The sequence below is a fragment of the Emydura macquarii genome, unplaced genomic scaffold (assembly GCF_026122565.2).
Source record: "Emydura macquarii macquarii isolate MOO-44397 ecotype Brisbane River unplaced genomic scaffold, CSIRO-AGI_Emac_v2 contig_1644, whole genome shotgun sequence".
In the NCBI taxonomy this organism is placed as follows: Eukaryota; Metazoa; Chordata; order Testudines; family Chelidae; genus Emydura; species Emydura macquarii.
This window is the reverse complement of record NW_027131781.1, coordinates 15,323,187-15,342,288: the sequence shown is the minus strand read 5'-3', so window position 1 is coordinate 15,342,288 and position 19,102 is coordinate 15,323,187. Positions and strand designations below refer to the sequence as shown.

The following is a 19,102-nucleotide window of genomic DNA, read 5'->3' as shown; positions in this document are numbered from 1 at the left end:
ACTCTCCAATTCCTGTTCTTCTCAACAGCTCCCTCTATAGCTGCAAGGAGGGGAAATTTATGGTGGAGCAGGGGATTGACTAGATGGCCTGTGATTTTACACATCCACTGTACAAAACTCCATTATTGAAGGAGTGCTTTGTGACCAGCAATGGGAGGAAAAGGGCAGCTTTCCATAGCTCAAAGCCCATTTATCGAGGCTTTGCCCAAGGGACCAGAATTTGGCCTGAAATCGTGGAGCAGGGGACAAGGGCAGTGGGAGACACAAGCGTCTTAATCCTAGTTTCATAAACCTGTAAAATTATTTTTGACTTTATGTACCAGGAATTAGTGTATATGTGTCGATAGGAACTCGGGGGCTGAATTAGTTTCAGTGTATTTATATGCGAGGTAGCATATTGTCTCTAACCTTTCATGATCCATCTTGGTTGTTTATGTGAGATACAAACATTCAGACCAGAAAACTAGACTACAAGTAAAATGACCCTTGTTGCAAACACCTCTGTATGGTGTCCACTCAGTGCTCACTCAAATGACATAGCCTGGAGCTGTCTGGGGCACTCAAGGTTGCAAGTCCATGGTTCAGCTTCCTAGTTTGTCTTGGAATGAGACAATGGTTTTGATACAAGCGGTTAACATTTGCAGGTCTTTCTGGCTCATTTTTGACATCATGTCTCCACTCCACTTTTCCTTCACATCTAATTTTTGCTGCTAAGAAGGAGAGGGGATTATAGGGACACTAGTCCAAGCGCTTCGTACTCTAGGCACTATTTTGTACATCTCAACCAGCCTTACTTTGACCAACACCCCATTCTCCTTGCTTCTTGAAATCAGGCAGATTGAGGAGAGCCCATTCAAACCTGTGGATTCTGCAACAATTGGTATGTGGCCTTCCAAGGAGCCACAGGATGTTTCACTAGACTGGTGAGTGGTGTAAGGTTGCACCATTTTTTAAAGCATTTGAATAATAGGACCCTGTATGATTTTGCATTCAGCCTTTGAAATGCATGGTAACTCTATGCTGAAGATACTGCACAGAAGCCTTTCTAAAACCTTCAGAATTATAATGAGGTGCCGTCATTAGGACTGGCCATGCAGTTTAATAGAACAGACTTTTTTCTTTATTTAAGATCATTTATATTTAGCTCTCCGTGTGTTTATGTGGTCCACCCACCTGTACCAGCACTGGTTCTTTTAGCCTGCAAGTCTCAAGGTCACCTAGAGGCTGAGCTGGGCTCATGGTCAAGAAATGTAAACATGGCAAAGCCATGTGATGTAAACACACTTGGGAAAGGCCATGTGGTATTACTCCCCCCATCATTGTCCATAGATTTTTCAATGTTATCCTCTGGGGTGATAGAGCTAAGGACAGCATGTGTATAAAACTATAGCTCACAGCTTGTACAGTGAAAAGCCAAAGAGTTCTATTCTCAGTGCCAGCCATGGAGCGCTCAGCACAGCTGGGCCAGATTACACTAACTTGTATGGACTACCATTGGTCCCTAGAGCCCAGACTGGGGTTTGCTGGGACTCAGGGACACCCCTGCCTCATCCTATACAACTCAAGAATCCTATTGTCTGGGGGTGATCCTCCTGTAGCATTAGGATAGCTTTCCACTAGCACAGGTAGCATAAAGTTGTCCTAACACAGATGAGAATCTAGCCCCAAATCTGCAATCCTTACTGAAGCAAAACTTGTACTGAAGTTGTTTGTGTAATAGTAGTGCTTGCAAAGAGCTAACTGATGACTGAAGAGAAGTGTATGTATAGGTAAGTCAGTGCATAGGTATAAAAGAATCAATTTCATTTCTGCAATTCCTGGATTTTTTTTGCCTAGGCAGTACTCCAGTTCCTTAAGATCTTGCTGCAGCTCATTTGTTAGCACATTCCAAGTTGGCCAAAACTTATTGGTTCTTGTCTATTTCCTGGAAAATGTTATGGTCTGTGGTGGCCAACCTGACAGTCACCTGCAATCCACGTTGCCAACCCCAACTGAGCATTTTGTAGCTGGACTTCAAAATCTGTTTGGACACCTTGTAGCTTCTATCTCAGTAGTTTTTATTTCCAGCTGAGTGGATTTGGTCAGTTTTCAAGTCCTTTCTGAGAAGCATCCAGCCCTGTTTTGGCCCACTTCTAGTTGCTCTCGATGTTATGGCCCACCTTTAGTGCCTTCTGGACAGCTTTGATTTCTTCACATCTCTCAGCTATTTGTTTCAACTTGTTTCAACAGGAATACCAGCTCACAATTTCTCTCATCGGAAACTCAAGCCCACTTATAACACAAGTGTTTCCCCTCAGCTGTTCAGTGGTAGATTTTGGGGCCTTGCAAGCCATCAGAAACTCTGTCACAACACCAGGTATTATGTACTTTATTTGCACTGTGTACATGTTCTTAGCCATACTATGCACACAAGCCCTGTTGTTCTTAAGCCAAGATAGAACCGATCACACCCAAGCAGCTCTGGATGTCCTAGCTCAGATGCTGTGAGCAGTCACCAGCAACACGTGCCTCCACTGTTGGTCCCCCAGGATTTCAAACTATCCTCCTAATTGCCATTGACCCTTCCCCTTTTGGCTTATTTAACATCCTCCAGTCAGGAGCCAGAGAGTAGCAGCAGATTCAACCCCATTGCTGCTAGTACCTATTACTGATCAGCCAGTCAGTGCATAAGTATAAATGAGTCCATCCTTAGCTTACTCACATTTATTTCAGGGAAGTTCTTTTCAGTGCTGTCCATCAGTTGAGATGGTCTGTGTAGTATGTTATTAAGCAAATATGTCAGAGATAAATAGATCAGACACAGCTGGCTATCGATACACATGGGACCTAATTTACAGAGGTGTTGAGCACTAGCAGCTTCCACTGAGCTCAGCTCGAGTTGTGTGTGCTCAATACTTCTGAAAATCCAGCCCACAGGGTCCAATTTCCAAGCCTGGCTGCCAAAGCTAAGAGCACCTGGTTCCATATTTAAGCCCTTAAATCAGCATGTAGGTACCTAAAACAGGTGAGTTTTCAAATGTGGAACTGGGCATTCTAACTTAAATTCCCAAATTTGAACATTGGGCTCTGGGATACACTACGGCTGAATTTGGAAGTGGGTGGAAATTCCATTACTTGGTTCCATGTGTGTGACAGTCAACTATTTGGATTGTTTGCAGTGTTGTAGCTGTGTTGGTCCCAGGATCTGAGACACAAGGTGGCTGAGCTAATATCTTTTATTGGACCAACTTCTGTTGGTGAAAGAGACAAGCTTTCAAGCTCCACAGAGCTCTTCTTTCAGGTCTGTCAGAACTGATATTTCTGTCTGCAGTGGATTTGTTTTAGTTTACAGTAAATCGCTCTCATCCTTTTTCCTTAACTCTCCTAGTCCTTGAATTTTTTTTAATCTCCTCCTCCTCATCCCTCAACCCTTTCCCTCTCTATTTTATCATAAACACTCATCATCATTCTGGATTATTTTGCATTGGGGTTTTTGTAACTGATGGCCTCTCCTGCCCTGTTTTCTCTTAGGGATTGTCTACACAAGGAAGTTAATTTAAGATTAAAGTAGGATATGAATTTAAAGAGGAATTTGAATCAACTTCCATGGTGGATTAATTCAGAATAAAGCAGTCTTATTCTGGAATAAAGAGTGCCCAGATAGGGAGTTAATCTGGAATAGCCTTTACGAGAGAGAGAGAGAGTGAGGAGGAGTGGAAAAAGAAACAGTCTTCAATTTTATTTCAAGTGTCATAGAGCCGTTTCCTACAGTACAGAGGGAATGAAACCTTACTACAGTAGCACACAGGACATAGATATAAAATGTGCAGTGTATCAGTTTAGACAATTACACTTCCAGATGATGTGTTAATGAGACTTTTCTGGTGAGTGAGTTGACATTTTACAAATCAGGGGAATTTTGGGTGATATGATGATAGAATTTTCACATGACCCAAAGTTTCATTGAATCATATAGTTAGTATGTAAGCTTTCACTGGGGACTTTAACATACTAATAATGAACAGCTGGTTGCATTACAGCCCTCTGTGTCAGAATGGATGTAGTCAAAATATGATGCTAGTCTAATATAAAACATCAACATTATATTTTTGGTTTTGTAGATTGGCCAGCATATATTGGGAGAATGAGCAAAACAAGATGACATTGCAATAGTGGAAATAAAATGTCAAACATAATGGGAGTCTGAACATGTAGGAGAAATTTTGGCACAAAAGCTGTTAGAAGGATTTAACTTAGTTATGGAATATAGGTTTTAAAGATATCCAGTTTCCACGACTGTGCTGCAGCCTAACATGACTTGAAGCTAAGAGTTATATGTGCTACGTTGTTCACATCATGGCTGTGATCACTATGGTTTGACTTACTTTTTAATAATGGTATTTTCAGGCATCGGGTATTAGCTACTTCCTGTCTCTGTGAATTTAGTGGGGGTACTCGGCCATTCCTTCCTTCCCAGCATCTCACAGTGTATTTGGCTTGCACCACTTGTGGCCTCTTTACACCAACTCCCCACCCCAAAACACATCCATGAAAACATCTTGCTACCTTAATGAGAACAGTGGGCTTCCACCACCAGCTTTGACTTGTGTAACAGTGGTAAGTCTGGAACCACCTGCCATTATTCAATGCATTTGAGAAGAAGCTACATTTTAGAATGTGTGGTTGTAAGTGGTTAGCATAAAGGACCCCTCAGTTCTGTCACTGTCATTGATTTGCTATGTGGCTTTGGGTCAGCCTCTTAGGCTACATCTACACAGAAATCAGGATGTGTGATTGCAGCACATGTAGACAAACCTGAGCTAGCTTTAGTCTAGGTAGCTCAGGTGCCAGTAGCAGTGAACTTGCAGCAGCATGGACTTCAGAGCATGGACTTGGGTAAGTCCATGCTGCTGCGGCTTCATTGTATTTGTGCTAGCTAGATTAAATCTACCGTAGGTATGTCTATCCAGTATAGAAATACGCGTAACCTTTCTAAACTCTGTTTATCTATGAGTAAAATGGGTTTAAGCACTATTTACCTATGAATTTGATCGGAGGGATGTAATTCTCTATTACATTCTATAGGATGATTTACAAATTCTGTTCAAAAGTTATTCTCTGTTAAATTCTGCAGGAATCTATACTAATACACAAGTTAGAGATGGTGGAGCGTAGAGAGAACTATTAAGTCATCCCCTGCCAGTTCAAGGTAGTCCCTAATGCTTAATCAGTTTATGTTTAAAAGTCCTAAGTGATCTGGGCTTTTCCTACTTTCCACAGAAGACTATCCTATGAACTAATAGAGAACACTAGCAGGAAACTTTTCTCTGATCTTCATCCTGTGTAAACACCCTAAATTATTTTTTTCTCTCTTGGTATTAACTGTCTGCATACAGATATTTGAAGGATGTACTCTTCCTCCTTGTCGCTTAGCTATATTCGGCTCTTCTAACCTTAATAAAATGCTGTCAGATTCTCTGATGAAAGTTGCTCTGTAATCCCCCATGGCGAAAGTCAAATAGCAACAGTTGCTGTACACTGTCAATTTCAGAGAAAAAAAGTACTTAATTAAAAGTCCTCAACATTTGGTTGTATGTTAGAATTAGAAAGAGCAGTGAATAGTGTTTTCTAGGAGTTTTCCCCAGTGACTGTTTTGCTGGCTGATATTAGTTTGGGGTAAATGCTGCCCTCACTCCACTGAAATCACATAAATGAGCTGGTATGAATTTGTCGGTGGGAGAGCTTCTAGCACTGTGCACACAAGTGCTTATGTCAGTGTAACTAATGTCACTCAGGGGGTGGAATATTCACACCCCTGATCGACATAAGTTTTGCCAACACAGACTGTAGTGTAGACATAGCCTTAGAAGTGGACTGTACAAGGTGAAGCTTTAAAGTTCTGTCTACCTTCACCTGGAAAACCTCATTCACTCCTTTCAAGCAAGAACTGCGTTCAAACACAAAGATTATACTTAAGCACCATTCTCACAAGTTCTAAAACAGTTTATTTAGCTAGTCTAAACACATGACCAGAGTCTATGCTGAGGAAGGTGTGAGTATGTATTTGGTGTGTCTTTCTAGCTCATGGAAGAGAAAGAGAGAGAACCACAGATGGAGACTGTTAAAGAGAAAGGAAAAGGAAACAAAAAGTAGGATTGAGCGTGCTGGGTGTCTTGACTGGAATGAGTGAATTCAAACAACAGAGGTGTGGTGTTTTATTGGCTCAGATAACATAAAAGAACAAGACAGAGGACACAAGTATAATAAAAGGTTTTCTGCCTTCAAAAGAATTGATGCTGTGTATTGTAGCTTTTACTTGGTAATGAATGCTGCGGTTAGTAATAGAGAAACGATTGTGATAAGACCATTCTCACATCCTCAAACTTTGACAAATTCTCCTTTTGAGATGTCTGGTTTCCATCCAAAAGATTTTTTTTCCCCACAGAGAGTTTGGGCAAAATAGCTGTAGCTGTTTTTGAATTGTGCATACATCTTCCCCCAATTGCACACTTATCTTTGTTTGTCTCAAAGCAACAGTTAACCATCAACTCTTGAACTGGCTTAAAAGCTTATTCAGATTTCAGTGTTTTTTCACTTTGAAGTGGCTTAGGCACTTTTTGCCTGCATGGGGTAAAGAAAAATCCCCCTCACAAGCCTTTTGGTTCTTTAAAGAAATCTCTAGCAAATTAAATGGATAAGTGTGAGTTAATGTTGCAGTTGCTTAATAAAAATAAAAAGGCTAGAAAATGCAAAATTAGGTTTAATCAAAATGATAATTTAGCTCCATAGAACATACCTATTTTCTATCCCTAATTTGCTTGCTAAAGGAATAGCTTAATACAATGTTGTCTAAAAATATCCATCATAAAACACACACACACACCGCCACTAGAACCTTAACTTTTGTATTTTCTGATATTTTATTATTTTTAACTGTGCCACCTTAACATTGTATGAAATCCCAATTAAGCAAAACACTTAAGCAAGCACATGCTTAAATGCTTTGTTGTTGAGGGAGGGACTTAAGCATGTGCAAAAGTGACTTGTTGAGTCAAGTCAGACAGTATTTTCTCTCTCTCTCTCTCATGTATTTGAGTAATATACATAACCAGTCATTATCACTCCATTCCTTAGTGTTCTGGCATTTAGCAAGTGTTCTGATAACTAGCTGAGCACTCACATCTACTGGAAAAAATGTGCATAAGTTACAGCTGTAGCACTAACATTCCGCTTTACAAGCAAAACATTTAATAAAATAGAACATGTGTAAATCTTAAGCCTTCTATTTCCATTGTAGCTTTTCTCCCCAGACTCCAGAACCTTAAATTATTTTGAAAAGGAGATGCAACATGTATAAACTGCAGCAGATATTTTTATTATTTGTAAATGTTACACATTTCATTGTTGAAAGAGCTGTACCAAATCTTTACACAGGATATTGAACTTAGTGCTGCTAAGGGAAAATGATCCATCTTCCCTATACAGAAGGCATTACATCACAGAAGGGATGGAAACAGAGAGCTCTGAGGGACTGGGATAGGCAAACTTTCCTCCTTTCACAGGAAATGGGTGAAGCCTTGCTTGAAATTATTACTCAGACGTTTTGTGCTGTGAAGGAAATGTCTCCTGATAGCACAAGCTATTGGTTTCCTGTTGTGAACTAACAGTTTTTGGCATAACCAAGAATGGACAGGAAAGGCAGATGATTGGGGGTCACTTGGAGATCCTTGTTTTAATGACAAGTAAATTGGAAGAAATTTGGGCAGCAGAGAGACTAAAATGAAAAGAAGAGGATCAATTGCTGATTAGCAGGACATTGCTGTGGAAACAAACAATACATCAAATCCTACCAGGCTTGTCAGAAAAGCAGGTGTGACACTATTGTTTAAAAGGAAGTATACTGGGGGAGAAATCCTTTTGTATGCTCTCTAATTAAGAGCCTGATTCAACAACATACACATCCGGTTTCCACACACCCAGGCAATTTTTGGAAGTTTCCACAGATGCTGAATTTTTTTCTTTCTTCAATGGGACCCTACAACTGCGGCACTTGCAAATGCCATTTTCCCACTGTAATATATAAATAGCACTGCTATCAGCTTCCTCCTCCCTTGATCACCTTACTTATTGTCTTCTGAGACTGAAGAAAGGGAATGTGCAAGACATTTGTTTTGCCTAGGATCAGCTAGTTGTGGATGGCTACTTGGGAATCCATCACAGGGATAGAAGGGAAGGTGGCTTGTTCCTCCCTGATACTGGAGATATTAGGGACCAGTTCAGCCTCCTATCCTTGCTAAAGTATCTCTGAAGTCTGTCTTAACTTTTTTACCTAAGCTACCCTAGCCATATGGACACTGCACCAGCCTCCTGCACTAAGGATCATGTATAAAGGGGGGAAATGCACAGCTGGCTATACACCTGTCAGAGAGCCTCCCTCTGCCAGGTGTATACTCCAGAGCCTGATAGGCCTCTTGCAGCAACACAGCTAGCACAAAATAGCCTCAGTACAAAGGCTGTTTCTCCCTTTTGGGATTAGTCTTGTAAGGAGCACGCACTGAAGCTATTGGCGTTCTGCTTATAGGAATGAGCGCTCAGGCCTCTCACAGAACTGCACTTTAATTAAACTACAGGTAAGGGGCACAAATCTGGAAAAAATGTCTCAGTGGACATCATTAAACAAGACCTTATATAAAATAAATGAACAAATTCTCTTACATTAAAATAAATCTGCTCAGTTTGTGTCACAGTTTTGGTGGTCACAAACTTCATCCTTGGGAAAGTATTATTTTGATTGTATAGAAAACTGCCTATTTTACAGAACTTTAAATGGATTAAAAGAGCTAATCCATGTTTGCTAACACTTAAAAGAACTTTCCTGAAGTGTGTGTGTTTGGCTTTTTTATGCTGCCAAATGCACAAGTTTGTAAAAATGTGCCTCCATCTTCCTTTTGGATTTAATAAAGACATCTACAAAATCCATATACAACAACACTTCTGCTTTCTGCTCTAAAAAACCCACAAACTTCAGTCATCTTTGGATCATGCCTTTAAAAAAAAAAAAAAAAAATCTCCTTTTAAATATTTTTGTTTCCATTTCAGTCTGCCAGCATTTCCATGGAAACCCCCAAAAATAAAGACTTTCCCAGCCTTGTGAGAACACACCTGCAAGAAGCAGAATCACATTTAGCCTTTGGCCTGTCAAAAGTGACTCTCTTTCAGTTTGGTGTCACCTAAGGACATTTGTTTTTACACTATATGGATTTGTTCTCTCAAAATTTGCTGAAAGTTTATATTTATTTAAAATAGATATAATTTGAAAGCTTGCCACTGAGTAGTTACAAATGTGTTTGCTATCCAACAACTGTCTTTAAAATGTACTTCATTTTCTTTTTAAGGGAAAGCAGACAAACAAAAGGAATTGCTCTAAAGACCATAGAGCTGAGGTTTGCAATCCTAAGATCATTAGACCTAAGGATCATTAGAAATAAGAATTCTCTGTTTAGACCTTTTTAAACTGCTTATCTTGTACATACACATTTTTAGATAAAGCCCAATTTTCAGCATCCGTTTCAAATTTTTCATGCCCAACCATTTGTGCCATGTGACTGCCCCATTCTTAAAAAAAAAATTGAATAGGTATGCACAAAATGGCTGCACACCATTTTTGCCCCACATGCCTACTTTTTTCCAAATACAGTCAGTTGTGGATGCAAAGTTGGATTCACAAAGTCAGAGTCTGGCTAAAAAACTGCCCCTTGTTTAATACATAGAGAAAATGTCTGAGTTTATAATATAGCTAAACCTGGGGATTCTGCTCCCCTTTTTAGATATATGAACTGTATGTAATGTTTTCTGTTAAATCTGCTATGAAAGCTGTTGATTTTTATATATTTCTAAAGGTACACTGTCAGTACTACAGCACTAATGAATAACCTTATATCAACCAAACTCGTAAATGAGCACTAAAGGAAAGTGGGGAGATTTTTTGCTAAGGAAACAGTCTCCAATGATCCCTTACACAGTGAGTAAAAAAAGTAAAGTTTTATATAAAACAATCTCAAGGTGTATTTCTTAAATTAACTCAATTGTGATGAAATAAATACTTTCAGAATGATTTCCATGAGTACTTGATCAAATAAAACTGAACTGAATTCAGCCTTGTTCACACCTCATTTGTTTGCTTTTCACAAATATTCTAACAAAATGAGTTCAGAGGCAAAATTATTTGAGGATACCTTTATTCACATTGAATAATGAATCTGCAAATAATCCTACTCAAGGCAATTGGATGTTTTTTGAAGGTAGGCACTGCTCAACATAAATAAGGATATCAACAGCTGCCTCTAAATTGATATTAAAAGAAAATTCATAGAAACTAAATTTTGATCTCAAACACTTCCAAACTGTATCCATGCAACTAATTAGAACTAAAGAGTACAGCTGAAATTTTGAACATCAGTTATAGTGAATGGCTGACAAGCAATCTGCAGCCTCAGAATTATTTGCACAAGTTATTTGGTGAATAATTTAAAATAATGAATAGACTTGAGAAAATCTTAAGGTGTTGTGGGACAATCTACAAGCAGAAAAAGTTGCTCAATTAAAATGTTATTTATTCACTCAGCTATACTTCAATAACCAAGAATTATTTTCTGATAATGTTTGATCTGGTTGAGTGCATTTTGAATATAAATTTAGACATAGACCCATTTGTGATACATCCATATGGCTTACTGTTACATAGAAGAGAGAAAATCTGTAACATACCCACTGTCTAACCTTCCCACTAACTTTCTATTGTCCTAGGACTGCCAGGGTATTAATTGCCCACTTGATTTTAAGCGGCCTCCTATAACCTGTGAACCTTTTATGTTTAATAATCTGTCCCACCTTGTATTTCACTTGGGCACCTCCGTTATCTTCCCCAGACCTGAGGAAGAGCTCTCTGAAACTCAAAGCTTGTCCCTTCTTCCAACAGAAGTTGGTTCAATAACAGACCTCACCTGACTTGTCTCTCTCATCTCTCTCCACCCAGCTACAATGCTGCTGCAACAATTCATTCTCAAGTGTGCTGCTGCACCATCTCAGACTGATCGCATCAGATCACATAAGTTATGCAGGGCTGGACTTGTCTGATGCTCATATGAGCTCTTCCTGGAAAATACAGGATGGCGCAGAAAACAGTGTTGATCATTTTGGGTAAGACTTAAACCTCAAAGTTCTGAATACTTGCAATCCTTTAAGTTCCTAAGTCATTTTCTGCCAGAACAGGAATGTAATCCAACATCCTGGCCAAACTCCAGTTCACACAATCATACATTCTACTAGCTGAAATTCCCACTACAGTTTCAATATGCTTCACTTCCTGCCCTAAGTAGTTACTTATTTAGGATTTGTCTACACTAGTACTTTTGTCCATCAGGGATGTGAAAAAAACACCCACCTGACCGACATAAGTTTCACTGACAAAAGCACCAGTGTTGAAAGTTCTGTGTCAGCAGGAGACATTCTCCCACCAACATAGCTACCGCTGCTTGTTGGGGATGGTTTAATTATGCCGGCAGGAGAGCTCTCTCCCATCAGCATAGCGCAGCTACATGGGAGGCCTTACAATGGCACAGCTGCAGCGGTACAGCTGTGCCATTGTAAGTGTAAAGATAGCCTTAGTGTTGCTACATGCGGCTTCATTTCTGCTGCTCACCATGGAGGCTAGCTACATTTCAGTGGTAGGTGAAGGGATTCCTGTATATGCATTCATACATAAAATGGGACAATTTCAAAGCTGTTCCAATGTATATGTTTATTGCAGTACTCTTTATGGTAAAACTTGAACATCAGTGTAGATGGCAGCTGGGGACAACAACAGCACTTAGATTAGAAGAATACATACAGCGTTTGTGTGTTTTCAGTTATTCAGTTGGAGCAGATGAAATATAACCCACATGCAGAAAATAAATTCACATGGGCTAAATCCTTAGGGGGTGAAGGGAGGAAATAAGTTTTATAGGAAGTTGTAAAGTTTGTGTAGACTTAAGCTCAGTTACAGTAAAACTGCAATACTCTACATGAATTGCATAGTCTTCTAATATATTACAATCAGTTATTTTGTGCGTGTTTTCTTAGCTGAGGACATTAAACAGCTGAACGATACAGCTTCAGCTCAGTAGGGAGAGACTTCAACTGAAAAGCATTTATTTATATGTTGTGATTCACTCTGTGTTTTCAGAGTCATCACTTACATTTTTAATAGGAGGTTTGTATTCCTTTTAATGGTTTACTTATACAGAAGCAGCTACTGTACCTGGCCACCTTTATGTTAATGATATAACTGGCATATGCTACGTTTGGTACTGACATATTGTACAAGGATATATGAGAGGTTTGATTGCTACCAGGGTTGCTATTAAAAAGAAACCTTAGCTTTTGCCATCAGTCACCATAACAGTGGTAACTGAGCGACAGGTAATAATAGAATAGAGTGGTAACATAGCACAGGAAAGAAGCATACAGAAAAACCTCTGGTATCTGTGGGCAAATGTTAACATTTTAATAGCCATCATTCAAAAGCAACAGAAACATTAACACAACAAAGTCACTTTGGTGACTTTGTCGAACCACCTCAGTATTAAGGATGATAAAAAGGTGAAAAAATGCCAGCAGACATTTTCTAGCCATTGTTGTATCGCTCTGCCTTTTAGGCAGAAACTGGGTTTTGTTTTAACTCTCCATTTCCTTGGTTGGGTTGGTTTGTATCCCAGGGTGAACTAGAATGGCGAACTGCAGCCCGAAAACAAAAGGCCTCTTCTACATTAGGCCTCAAATGGCATTTAAAACTCGTTTAGCTTTCAGTCCTATCTGAGCTGCACCTGGAAAGGTGGCTGTTCCTGTGTGAGCCTGACAAGAGGAATTCAAAGCCATGAAATTCAGTCACTCTCCCTTCCATTTCTAATGCTGTCTTGAGGGGGAGAATTTTTGATAGCAAGCTGCAGTTCCTACTAATACTAGAGCATGATGTCTGAGAACAGATCAGTGCTGCATCTCCTCCTATTTCCTGTCTCTGATATTGACCAAGGCCACATGCTGTAGAAGAGGTGTACCTTCCCAACCCCTCCAAGTCATCCGGCTTGTACAATACTTGGGGATGGGCCATTTCTTCTTGACCCCAGCGAGTCAGTAGTTTATGCCTGATGCACAGGAAGCGATAGCCTTTTATTTTATTATAGCTAGTGATAATGTTCAGGTGCCTCACTTCTTATTCATATAAAGGTCACATCCTTTTAATATTACATTACTACAAGTTGCTGCAAAATATTATTGCAGCAAATAGAAATTATGTTGCAAAGGCAGCTACACGAGCCAGTAAGAAGTTTTCAGAGGAGCTTCCTGAGGAGAGAGTCCTTGACTTCCGATTCCCTCCTCTCATTTGATCAGATGTGTGTGCCACATGCAGCATGCCACAGGTTCACTGTGGGCATACAGCATAGGTGGCCTTTGCTATTTGAATTGTACCATGCAGCAGCTGCACATAGGGCTCAGCAAAGGGGGTATGCAGAGCTGCCCATTGTCCTCTGAGACAGACAAAGCCTAGGGAGGCTCAATACTCAGAATGCCTACAGAAATGCAAGTATGCTATTCCCTGTGTATCCATCCAGCCACTCCTGCTGGGGGAGGGAGCCCTGTACCCTTTGGGATGGCTAGTGCCTTCAGGGACACTCCATGCATCAAGTGTGAGTCCAACTAGACAACTGTATGGATTACCTTTAGGTGCTGCCATTCGGTCCCTCTGGATGGACTGCTGCTGTTGCACACATTTTTCATCCAGATGGCATAATTATGGTGGCAATGACTCCGGCAGCTCCTGTTTGCTCTTCTAACAATTTCCATTCTCCTAGCCCATTATTGTAGGAGTCCTAGCCTTTACTGTCAGACATTTTTTGCTTCATGATCTCTTAAGTATTGATAGATAAAACTATATCCTCCTCCCTCCTTCTAGGCTGTTTATCTGCTTATAGCAGTTTTAAAGATAACAATTATACCTTTTGATCATACTTTTGGTAAAGTCACTCACCCAATTCCTCTGAGTAACCCTCCTTCCCCACAGCCAGCAAACTAAGGAAACAAGTGTTCATGGTCTATTTGCTGGAGGGTACATGCAAACTAAGCATAGGCGCACACACAGTCAGTCACCTAGGGAGGGCAAAGTATTTGTTAGGAGAGTTATCAGTAACACCACACATTTCTTCCCTACGAGAGGGTGTGCACTGAGACGTCTCAAGCAGGATTGCTTTCCATTGCATCTTATTGTGATGGCTGTATCTTTGACAGGCATCTTTTTGTATACTTTATATTGAAAGAAGAAGAAAAATCATGAAACAGGCACTGCTAGATTCTATACAAATATCCAGAAAAAGCTGGTACTATGGAATACGTAAGCAAGCCCTTTTGAGGCTTCGTTAGTCTTGTTTTTTTCATGTCTACTTCTGATCCCAGCCCACTTCTGGGCAGGAGGGAGTTCCCTAATGTGCCTGAAATATTAAACTACTCCCAAGGGACAAAACCTAAACACACAGTATCCTCCTGCATGACACACCCAATCCTTCCCTAACCTAAACAGCCACAGACATGCTTATCGCCCTCAGTCAACAACTCTGTAAATGTTTTATTGCGAAAGGGGAAAGCCTTTTTACTGCTTTCACTGGTTTTATTGCTACCTCTATACATTGCATGCCTTACACAGCCAGCTGTGTGTGCTTGCCATTTAGAGAGAGACAGACACATGCACAGAAAGGGCTGCTAAACTAATCTGTTGCTGCAATAGTCTTAGGACATCCTGTGCTGAAGTGGGGAGCGAAAGAAATCATGAGAGAGAACAACCTCTGATTGACATATTTCCCCTTCTTGGCACATCCTGTCCATTCAAATGTTAGTCAGGACTAAGCCCCACCTCTATTTTGAACAGACTGGTTGATCTTTTTGCAGTCAGCTAATCACTAAGACAAATGCTTGCTTTGGCTTCTGCAAGATATCCACATCTCAGTGAAAACAAACCATGCACCTCTAATTCCGACTGCTAATTTACCACAAAAGTAAACAGGGATTGACAGCCTTGCAATGAGATGCCACAAGAAGAATTCAGGACTAGCTGGAGAAAAATTATGCTCAGTTAACACAAAACAAAGCTCTTCAGATCAGATGTCAGATCGTTGAATGCAATCTCCAATAGTCCCATGTCTTTCAAGAAGTGCATCAGCACCATCCCTATTACATAGCTGTACTAAGCCCAAGGCATTTGGATTCAGTTCAGAGCTATTTTCAAGGTGACAAGAATTTTTTCCACCCTGTTGTCAAGCAAAAATTCTTAGCATTGTATAAAGTCCCTTTTACCTGTGGCTCTTAAGGCACTTTATAAAAGGTAAATTAGTCTCAGCAAGTCTCCTACTGAGACAGATCTCCAGATCCTATGCCCAATCCAGCTGGGCATGCAGACTCAGCAAAATACACATCACATGTGAACAGTTTAATAGTAAATGCAAATACATATATTATATTTCATATCAATTCAATGGACTAAAGCAGGAATGCACTGTGGTACTAGATAATTATCAATTACTTGCTTTTTCAAATGTCTGTATAATACATAAATGTTCAACCACCTTTGTCAATTACTTTGAGATCCATGGACGAAAAGCACTATTTAGTACATATGTGTAAGAATAAGAACAGCAGGAGAGAACAGGGAAAGCTGGGAGGATGAAATTCACCCATTACAGATGGACTGCACAAGGCCCTAAATCCACATCACTCCCACTTAAATCCTTAATAAAGAGCTTACATGGGATGCAGTCCCACTACACTGAAGTAAAATTCATCCTTCCATTGTTTTTATATCTAGCTGGAAGTGTGAATAAAGTAGTGATATAACAAAAGTTTACTGTTCCTTTGGCATAAGGAGCTGAACTTGGAACAAACTCGGTTAAACGCATGTAAGTGTAAAAGGGCTGCTTGCCAATTCCTGGAGAGGAAAGATTTTTAAATAGCCACTGTACTATGGCCCTGGCCTATAGAGCAAATATTGTCGGCTGAATTTACTATGATCTTCAGATCTGAGTCCACAGTAAACGGAATTCATGAGCCTTTCCAGGTCACCTCCCATGCCCTGAACAGACAGCCCAGAAGTGAAGTAAGGAACAACTCCTCCCCCTCCCCCCCAACTCCTTGGGGTAGTGCAAACATATGCTCTTAGCCGTAGCTAAACAAGAAAAACACCTACCTCCACGTCACTGCAATTGAGGAAACAGAATGGAAATGAGACTGATAAGTGCTGAGCTAATTTCACATACCAAGCAACTTCCAACTCTCTTTATTGATGATTTTAAAGAGCAAACCTTTTTTACTTGTATTCCATTAAAAAAAAAAACTTGGCCTATAAGTACTCGGTATGTATACAGATGAAAGCAGCAAAATGCCTTAAATGACTTCAACAGGAAACTCTGGGAAGAGGAGTGGTGTGCTTTCTGACAGACCCATTACACATTTCTAGGAAAAACTTTTCAAGCTTTGTGTACTGAAATGAAACAGAATTACAGGACTGCCTCACTACAGAGGTTTTTCTACAACATTCATTCCCTGGATCCAAGACTATACTGCCCTAAATGAACTCTTTTAAAACACATCCCAGCATCAATGGCTCAGGAAAAAAAAAAAAACAGCTTTATAGATAAGAAGAAAGCTCTAAAGACAGCAAGTTTTAAAATCTGCATTAACAGAACCAAAACTTGGCTCAGGTAAAATGCAAATCTTGTTCTGCTCACATTCATAAATCCCTCTCCCCCCACCCATATGCACACATAGCATCATATAAAGTATTCAGTGAGCTCAAGAATCTACCCACATAGTAGTGATGACAAAGCATGAGACTACTGTGGTCTCCATGATGGAGAAGCTGAGTAATAACAGACTCCAGCCAACTAGATCACTGGGGTGTAAGGTCATCCTGGAACTCTATTTCCATTATTTCTTCTGGGTAAATTGCTCTGGGAACAATCCTCTTTTCTAGCATAATGTAATCAAGAATTAGAAAGTCACTGCCACTTACCACAGAGTTGCAATTCCTGGCCTGACTGGCTGTGCTGGGAATTTAAATGATGTCTCCACCCTAGCAGCATGTGGAACCAATGTAATGGCTAATACAATTCAGAGCCTAAAATGGAGTGATGCTGCAGTTCCTGCTGTTTTTGTAAGCCAACAAGAATGATTTTTGGACATAGCCATAAACATTAAAGGGGAACATTTAAAAAAAAGGAATCTGCAGAATGAGGAATGGCTTCTAATCTAACAATATTCACCAAGGAACATCCTAGTGACCAAGAACAAAACAAAACACAAAACAAAACTACCCCCCATCATTGGGCTGTATTACATAATGCCATGCTCAGGAGCAAGTGAATGAAAAGGCTGCAATTTTTAACCAAGCCTTGCTTATTGTGTGGAAGACAGATGCAGTTCTTCACCTACATTTTAAACAATGCTCAGAACCTTCTACGTCTGAAAAGGTTAAGATATATGCAGTCTGAGGATGAACAGTAGTGGCTCACCAGTGAAACTTTCACTTCAGTAAGTGAGGTAGTTTAGAGTCTAGAAACTAGATTTGGCTGGTGTGTTGTTAACAAGCACTAACTGAGCTCTAAAATACAGTTCCCGTGCTCAGCTGTGGGCCACATCTCCCTGTTGAACATGTGTCAGGTCCCAACATTCAGTGTACCATCATGATCCCAACTAATTCTGGAAGGACATTGAGAGTCCAATTTATAACTCTAGATCACACAATGAGTCACCAGAGTTAACACACAAATTAATTCTGCCCATGAAGAAATGAGCATAGATGTTGCCTTACTCCTAACATCCAAAGACAGTCTGTCTTTGTTATGGCTGAAGTCACTGCTAGTACCTGTTGAGCAAAAAGCATTCCCATTATTACTAGAGTTGCCTTTTTGCAACTCCCTGCCACTACACAGAACTCCTCAATCTACTGCTAATGTAAAGCCATACTTTTAGCATGTTATTGTTTCCCCATTGTCTTCCTTCTTCCTGGACTTCCTTTCTTTAGCACAGTTCTCCCATTCATGAGTAACTGACTAGACTGCCTCAAGGATTGCCTGATACAGAACCCTGCCTTGAAGTTGTTGGATCTTTTGGGTGTCATGGATGAGACACAATTTCTGGGCTTTGGAACGAGTGATAGCCCTTCCTTTCATTTGACATATTTTGAGTTTACTGCCACAGAACACGTTAGATGAGTGCTAGATTAAGAACGCCTGAAGGAGTTAAATTCCTTTGAGAAATAGACTTCCAGGTCTACATTAATCCAACTTGAAATTACATGATTCTTATATGTTCCAGTAGCAAGTCTCTATTTAATTGTATAATGGGGCATTATGAAAAGTCCTGCCAATTTTACCAGGTTAACTCTACTCTGGCTTTTTAAGAAATATTTTCAGTGCACAACTTGGCCAATCCCAGCCCTGTTGTCCACCCCAGGTCCCTATGAGTGGACTTGGCCGTCCCTATGAGTGGACTTGGCCCTCCCAAGCAGAGTCTGCTACTCCATGGGAAATTTGGAGCCACAAGGGTGTGGGGTGTGAAGTTTTAATCACAAGCCATAGGAAAGGCCATCACACTCCTGCAGCCCCAAATTTTCCTGATTGAATTCCTCCATGTTCCTTCTGCAGAAATATCTTCAGACCATGATCCTTGCCAGTTAATTGGAACCTCTGCTTATACTCTGCTTGCTGGCATCATAGACAAAGCTGATCACTTTCAAAGCTCACTCTCCATCCCAACATCACCAATAAGGACTGAAAGTAAGTGGAACAAAACTCACCCAGCAGAAAAAAATTATAGGCTATTCAGTACCACTGAAAACAATGAGTTTTGTCATTGACTTCAGTTGGTATAAGATTGTGTCATATAGCCACAAAGAAGTTAATTTGTGTTTATGTAACGTGAAGGGTTAAGAAGTGGAAGTGACTGGCCTTGACAACACACACACACTCCCACCCCAAAAAGCTCCCAAGAGCATTTTATAATTCCACAAACAGAAGGGGCGGGGTAAGGAGGTTGAGGG

At 40.2% G+C, this 19,102-nt stretch overlaps 1 long non-coding RNA gene across 1 annotated transcript; it reads left to right on the top strand.

Moving 5' to 3' along the window:
* Positions 1-2,242: 2,242 nt before the first annotated feature.
* Positions 2,243-18,839, top strand: LOC137158337 (uncharacterized). The gene is made up of 5 exons (XR_010921376.1): positions 2,243-2,356; positions 3,159-3,280; positions 9,879-10,000; positions 11,015-11,178; positions 18,708-18,839. It is a non-coding gene; the product is annotated as an uncharacterized lncRNA (long non-coding RNA).
* Positions 18,840-19,102: the final 263 nt, after the last annotated feature.